The sequence below is a fragment of the Limulus polyphemus genome, unplaced genomic scaffold, assembly GCF_000517525.1.
Source record: "Limulus polyphemus unplaced genomic scaffold, Limulus_polyphemus-2.1.2 Scaffold3346, whole genome shotgun sequence".
Lineage (NCBI taxonomy): Eukaryota > Metazoa > Arthropoda > Merostomata > Xiphosura > Limulidae > Limulus > Limulus polyphemus.
In genome coordinates, this window is record NW_013668956.1 from 119,264 (window position 1) to 127,416 (window position 8,153).

At 31.2% G+C, this 8,153-nt stretch overlaps 1 pseudogene; it reads left to right on the forward strand.

Moving 5' to 3' along the window:
* The window catches only part of LOC106469188, a 22,088-nt pseudogene extending 14,580 nt beyond the window's left edge, over window positions 1-7,508 (forward strand).
* The last annotated feature ends 645 nt before the right edge of the window (window positions 7,509-8,153 follow it).

Consider the following 8,153-nt stretch of genomic DNA (forward strand, 5'->3'; position numbering starts at 1 on the left):
GTTTCTTTTGCTGTTCTTGAATTGCTGCCATCAAATCTGCTAAGTCATAGTTTGATTTGCCACTTCTCGTTTCCTTTTTTTTTCTCTATCCCATTCTCTGACACCAATTTGTTATGTATCTGCTTGTTTATTAATTTCCAGTATCAATTCTTTCCGAGAAACTTCAGCAATACAAGTCCTTTCTTGATTAACCCAGTTTATTCTTCCTCGATACAAACTTTTAATACACAGTAATTTCACAGTGAGTACGTACCTCGTCACTCTAAACTTAACAACTTTTATAACACATGCTGTAAATCACAGTGATTCACACACTTTACTTATGGTGCCTACTGTTCACTTGATTCAATTATCTATCACCCTTCAATCCCACTGGTTTTTCTTGCCAGGTTTATATATTAAAAAAGAGGGCATCTCAATCAGCCTAGTGTTGACGGGCAAATTCATGATCCTTCGAGAAACTCCAGCGCGCATGCTCCCAGCGTTACTTGACTTCCGCTGTCGTAACAATATAGTTATGTAATTATAAATTAGAAACATAACACAACTTAAAAAATAGTTTTTGCTTTATTTAACACTAAAGTAGCCCAAGAGTTGTAGGAATGTACAGCCGGTTAGTTGCCTTCCCTCTGGTCAGCTAATCAAAATTAGTGATGGTGGCAGATAGCCTTAGTAACTTTGTCATAACTCAAAAAGAAAGATACAAATATAGCTTCCATATGACTGAAAGTTCAAGCATGTTTGGTAGCAATGGGAATTGAAACTAAGACCCTTGTCTCCAGTGGCTCAGTGATAAGTTTGCAGGCTTACAAATGCTAAAAACCAAGTTTTGATATCCATGGTGGAATAAGCACAGATAGCCCATTGTATAGTTTTGTGCATAACTATAATCAAGCCAAACCTAATGCTATCAAATCACAAGGCAACCCTCCTAACCATTGGGTCATGCTGCCCCAAAGCTGAATACACTTAAAGTAATTGAAAAAATAATAATGAAAAATCATATTGGCAATATTTCAGTTAGTTGGATTGTTGGAGTAATCCATGAAAACCCTAGTTGATTATTTTCATGAGTCATGACACTAATTGATTTAGCTGAACAAACTTGAATTATTCAAAAATAATAATGAGAAATCATAATGGCAAATACTTCAATTACTTTGGGGGTTAAAGTGATCAAAAACACTAATAATTGGAAACACTTATTTGATTAGATGATTATTGATTTAATCATAATTTTGATTAACCAATTATTTTATATGATTATATCATTTAGTTGAGTTAATTGCCCAGCTCTAATTACTGATAAAGTTATTACTACCACAAATTACATTATGACATACAATTGATATTACACCAGCCATTGATATTGCAAGTGTTTTTCATTTAAAGTAATTTTCTAGTTAAAATATTGCTTTGATGGTAGATAAACTTAAAAGTTTTAATTCAATGCAGAAGTGCCAGTTGCAGCATATAACTTGGGAAGGTTTAATTATTCATATACTTTATTAATAGCACTAAATATTTCTTACTGATGTCATGCATTTGTCTTTTTTTATATTTTAGAATGAATTTGCCAGAGTAAAAACTGAGCCCTATTGTGAATTAACACAGGATTGTATCATTTCCAAGTTCAGTGAGAGTGATGATGATATTCTACATCATTTAAAACATGATGTTATGAGTGTGAAGAAAGAAAATATAGAACCAAAGGAAGAGTTGCAACAAATTGATGTTGGGTTAGAAGTTTTATCAGGTGAGTGCACATATCTGAAGAACTGTATTCATTAATCATAAGATGTTAGACATGCCAGTATCTACGTATATATTAATTAAATATTGCTATTTTATATTTTTTTTTGTAGAAGTTTTTCTTCAGTGTCAGAATTGCCCTTTCATCTAAAGAACAACTTCAAAGTACATTTGAGTTGCTCAGGTGGTAGTGCAACAGTTGCTACTACTTTTCTACTCTTTTCAGAATTCTACATTTTTGCCTTTTTATTGTGGCTTTAGCTGCTAGTTCTTAGTTGGCTTCCAGACATTTCCAAAGTTATTGTATATACTTAAAACATGGTATACACTGTGGGATGGTCAGGGTGACTTTATACAAAGAGTTAGCAGCCAAAGTAGTAGTGGTAGGGGTGATTTCTGTTACCTGCTTTCAACACCCACCTCTTAATATCCTTTCACACTGTTTCATGTTATTAATTTATTGATGGTCATAGGCCACAGAAGTATCTTATGGGATGAAGTTGTAAGGTCATGGGTCAAAGTAGGAAGTGTGTATAACTCAAGAAACAGTTCTTCATATCAGCATTAGGGTGGTTGATGTTGTATAAACTTCATCTGCATTTATGTATTATTGCCATAGTGACAGCCATTTTTTTCCTCCATAGAGAAATATATATATAAGATATTTGTGTGCCCTCCCCCACACTGTGTGTGTTATAGAAAATTTAATGTCTGTGTGTGTTTTCTTATAGCAAAGCCACATTTATCTATCTGCTGTGTCCACCAAGGGAATCGAACCCTTGATTTTTAGTGTTGTAAATCCGAAGACTTAACACTGTCTCACCAGGGGATGGAAAATTTAATAAAGTTTTTTGTTTGGTGTAAGAATGTGGCACTATACGTATGAATGTAATTAATGTTAACTTACGTCCAAAATAATAAATGCTCAGTAACATCAATAATGCGGGGTGGAGGAGATTGTGAACCCCCCCCGCATAGTTTGATTGAGATTGGCCCAGTGACCTAGGAGTAGTTATATAAGGGACAAATAGATGGACAGATTTTGTGCTTTCTATATATATATATAGATAGATATGAAGTTATTATAAAAGAAGTGTTTCCTTTACTTGTTCGAATGATGTAGTAGGACATTAACACTCCATCACAATGACATGCTTCTGAAAATTTCTTACAAAAACAAATTTGTGGAAGCAATGAAATACATTATAATGTCAGAAATGGTAATAAACAAAAGGAAAGCATGAGCTACAGAGGATACGATGTTAGAGAAACAGCATCTAAAACTGCTTGCCTAAAGTTTTGGGTGGGGGTAAGTTTGACCCAAACCTAGTAGCTGTTGTCTTATAACTAGACCCTAGTAGTAACAATTGTACAGTAGAAATATAGAAGAATTATGGATGATCTACATTAGTGAAATATTTACACTATATCAAAGATGTACAAGAATCATTGGAATATCCCAATCAGTTAGAAATGTTTAGTGAAGTACAAAGCAAAGTGGATAATCTATATCAGTGAAATTATACTGTTAAAGATTAAGTAACGTATAGTTTGTATGATAATACTTATAATAACTGTGTTTTTTTATTGGCTATAAACTGGGTTTCTTTAAGAAGATCATATAATAACATTTCAAACACACATCTTGCATGCTATACACAATTCTGCATTCTCTTAACTGGAAAACTTTACAGGGCCATTAAATAAATCACAACTATTATCAATAATATTTAGGTTTTATAACACACAAAACTATCAATCGGCACATGATGCTTTGCCAAACTGTCTGTTTTACACTGTAAAAAATGATTAAATTATGTTATATATATATATATATATAAATCATCCACATTCTCAAATTTCCTGTCAGCCATGAAATAAAAACTAAGCTGTATGTCAACTTCCAATCAAATTATGAAACAGATTTATCCCAACTATCAGTGTATGTGGGCAGAGAAGAATTTGTTTTGTTTACTATTTGGCACACACTGATGATTTTGTGTATTTTATTTTGTGTAAATGTAAGTAGTTTCATTAAATGTTTTATAAAACTGAATGAGAAAAGTTTTAAATATTAATATAAATTGCTTAATGACTAGGTAAATGACAATCAAAAAGTATATTGTAAAACTGAAGTGGATAAAGTTGTTCTAGTTATAACCAGAAAAATAAATACATAGTATCGTGTAGGATAGCCTAGAGGTAGATTATGAATTAATGTTTAGACTTGTGTAGTGGTAAGATAAAATAATTATAGGGTATGTGAGTGTATTAGGTAGATAAAAAAACCTAGAGACAGAATTTGGACAAAAGCTGAAACACAACAGTCATCTTCAAAATGTTGTTGATAAGAAACTATGAACTTAAGTTTCTGGCTGTGTGGTAACTTTACTGAATGACCATTTAATGTCAAGAGTTGTTCAGTTCACATCTTGTTATACCATACATTAGTCCAGACATCTTTGATAGGTAGTAATAAAATCTTGCTAGTAAAGACAATATTTAGATATAAAAAATATGCACTAAGACCCTTGTCAGATATTCAGACTGTAGAACTGGCTTAAAAGTACAAAAAGACTGTTAAGAAAAATGTCTTATTTAGTTTGACATGCCAACTGGTGAAGTGGGCATAGCTATTCGTAATAAAATCTTGAAACACCTAAGAGCTTTGCATAAACTTGACAGTAAAATTAGTGCCATAGTGTAACATTTACTTATATATACTTTACACCTAATTTTAATCATCCTTTAAATGTGTTGATTTCTGAGAAAATCTTTATTTACTTTTGAATTTTTTTCCAAGAGGAGAATGTCTTTAATAACACTAAGATCTAGGAAATATTTCCTTTTTTTTACACGGAATATTAAGTTCATATTTTAGTGCTCTTTGTTTATATTACACCAGTGAATAACTTTTCAATTTTTACCTGATATCAAAACTTGAATATTTTATTTTGCTCACCTTTACTGACCTTGAGAGATGATTTTTTTTTAATTTTTTCCTTGTGTTTTAATAATTATTCAGTAAAGTAATTACATTGTTTACAAGCATACATGATGAGTTTGTACAAAACAGATTTAATTAGAATCCCTTCACTGATAGGTCATATTTTGACATCTTCTATAAATCAGATGTTTCTTATCTAATAAGGCTAGCTGTGCTTGCCTACTTGTGTGGAAAACTTCAAGATCATTATTTCCCTGTTAGTCAGTGTATTTAAAAAATGCAACAAATTATCGGTAGTGGAGATATATATAATACACTAGTTACTATATGGCAAGGAATTTTTTACAAAACCTGTTTTAAAAAAATAACAGAAAATCTGTATCAGATAAGAATCATACACTTGTTTGGTGTGTGTGTGTGGAGAAGATTGTGATAAGAATATACTGAGGATAAAGCATACAGTTATGATATCTGTGATAGGGAATATGTTCTCTAAGAAGATACAAGATTTTGCACAGTAGAGATAGATCAATATAGGTGTGATTTGTAACAAATTATCTAAAAATTGAACAGGAAACAGAAATATTTTTGGATTTATGACATGAAATATAAAAGTGATGTCAAGAAGATACATTCTATAGATAAACCATATAGTTATGTCATATTAGTAATAAGACCATTAAAGAAACCTTAGAGGTGATATATATAAAACAAATGTTCACAATTTACAAAAATGCATACAGTGTAAATAATAAAATTTAAGTTTGTAGAGTGTGTAGCAAAGAATATTCTACTTAGGAGAACCATTACAGTTCTCGATCAGAAATATGTAGCAAGGAATTTGGAATAAATGGTGTTCTCGGGTCTTTCACTTTACAAACTTTTCCTTTTGAAAAAATCCTGTTCTTTTCACCTTTACAGGTAATTATTTTGATGACATCAGTACTGTAAAAAAAAAATCTAATAAAAAAAAAAAGTTCAGTTAGCCATAAAGCAACTGTTTTATAACTAGTTTGTATAATTGAAGTTGTTTGATAATATTTGAAGAGTTATAGGCTTCATTGTGTATGTTTTTCTTTAAGGTGCACATAACTCTCTGTAGTTAATTTTAAAATTTTGAAAACTACTAAAATAATGTGTCATATGTATTGATTAATTATTTGTTTGAATCCATTTTTGACTTATAGATCCAAAGACCTGTTTGAACAGTTGGTATGAGAAGTCGTTTCCTAGAAGCCATGTTTTAACAAAAAGAGTTATTTTTACAAACACAGACTGCAAATCCCTGAAGATAAGCAATGGTAATGTATATGAAAAAACACCATCAAGGAAAAATACACAAGAAAGAAAGAAAATTCTCCATGTTGGAAATAATCTTTACAGTTGTGTTGGGTGTGGCAAAGAATTTGAAAATAAAAGTCAGTTTAAAATACATCAAAAAATACACACTAGAAAGAAGAAACACAATTGTATAGTATGTAGCAAGAAATTTGAAAGAAATAGTGACTTGAAAAAACATGAGAGAACACACACTGGGGAGAAACCATTCAATTGTGTTGTGTGTGGCAAGAAATTTAGAAGTAATAGTCATCTTAAAATACATCAGAGGAGACACACTGGAGAAAAGCCATACAATTGTGTGGTGTGTGGCAAAAAATTTGTAAATAATACTAGCCTAAAAACTCATAATAGAATACACACTGGGGAGAAACCATATAGTTGTTTAGTGTGTGGCAAAACATTTGGAAGTAACAGTAATCTAAAAAAACATGAGAGAATACACACTGGACAAAAACCATATAGTTGTGCAGTGTGTGGCAAAGAATTTGGGACCAATGCTCATCTTACAAGACACCAGATGATACATACTGGGGAGAAACCATATGGCTGTCTAGTGTGTGGCAAAATATTTGTAGATAACGGTTCCCTAAAAATACATAAGAGGATACACACTGGGGAGAAACCATACACATGTGTAGTGTGTGGCAAAGAATACAGAACAAATAATTACTTACAAATTCATTTGAGGATACACTGGAGAGAAACCATACATCTGTGGAGTGTGTGGTAAGGAGTTTGTAACTGGCACTCATCTAAAAACACATGAGAGGATACACAGTGGAGAGAAACTGTACATCTGTGGAGTGTGTGGTAAAGAATTTGTAACTGGTACTTATCTAAAATCACATGAGAAAATACACAGTGGAGAGAAACCATACAGTTGCATAGTGTGTGGTAAAGAATTTGTAACTGGTACTCACCTGAAAAGACATGAGAGGATACACAGTGGAGAAAACCATACAGCTGTATAGTGTGTGGTTAAGAACTTGAAGGTATTGTTTAGCTAAATATGTACAACAGGATTTATGGTGCAAATTGTGTAGCAAAGAAGTTACTTAACTCTTTCCATATGGGGTTGGTTAATGTGACTGACCTTCTAACCACAAAGTAACAATACTATGACTTTTATTTCAGTATGTGTTCATTCATGAAATTTAACAAGTTTTCAGTAAACATTACAGTCTTTTGAAAACAAAAAAATCTGATTTTTTGATAATTATTTTTACTAAGGATTTGTCAATGAATATGTGGAGTCAGAGTGTTGACTGCTCCAAGTACAAAGTGCTTTTCATGTTAAGATTAAAAATACTTTTCTTCAATTGAAAATTTTAAAATTTCATTTGCATAATCTCTAAAGTCTCCTAAATGAGTATCAAACTTTTTTTCAGTAAATATTTATATTTTATTTGTTATTTTCTATTCTCTAACTCTATATGAAATTAATCAATTTGCTGACCTTGTAACCACCATAAAAAACATATACAAAATAAATCTATATCGAATGACATAATTCATGAGCTGCTTTTGTGTGAAGAATATTTATTTTATTATTATTTTTCATTATCTTACCTAATCTAACCTAATAAGTTTCTCATTTTTACATTTTAATTATTTTTATAACAATAAATCAAAGATATACATGGAAAACACAATGATGTACTTTCATTTGACCTCTTGTTTTTTTTACCATCAGCTGTAGATGAAATTTAAGCCTACTTTTTTATAATGATGGTTCTGGTACACTTAAATAATGCACCTAAGAACACAGAATAATAACATGCCCAAAGCAAACAAAATCCTAGTACTATTATAATTTAACTGGCTTTCTGATTAAGACAAGAGGGACTTAAATTTATTAAATTGAAACCAATCTCCAAAATTCCAACAGAAGCTTCTGAAACCAACTAAACAAAGATTGGCTACTGAATCTGAATACTACAATATAAACTTTGAAACAGTTCTCTCTACTGAAAGCAACATTGTGTAATACATCATTCGATAGACTAAAACTTTGCCTTTCTTTTGATTATAAATAATATAAAATATGAGAATTATTGGCAATTTGCAAAAGAGAGGATGTAGCAAGTGGGTCTGATTTTCTAGTTTATGACTA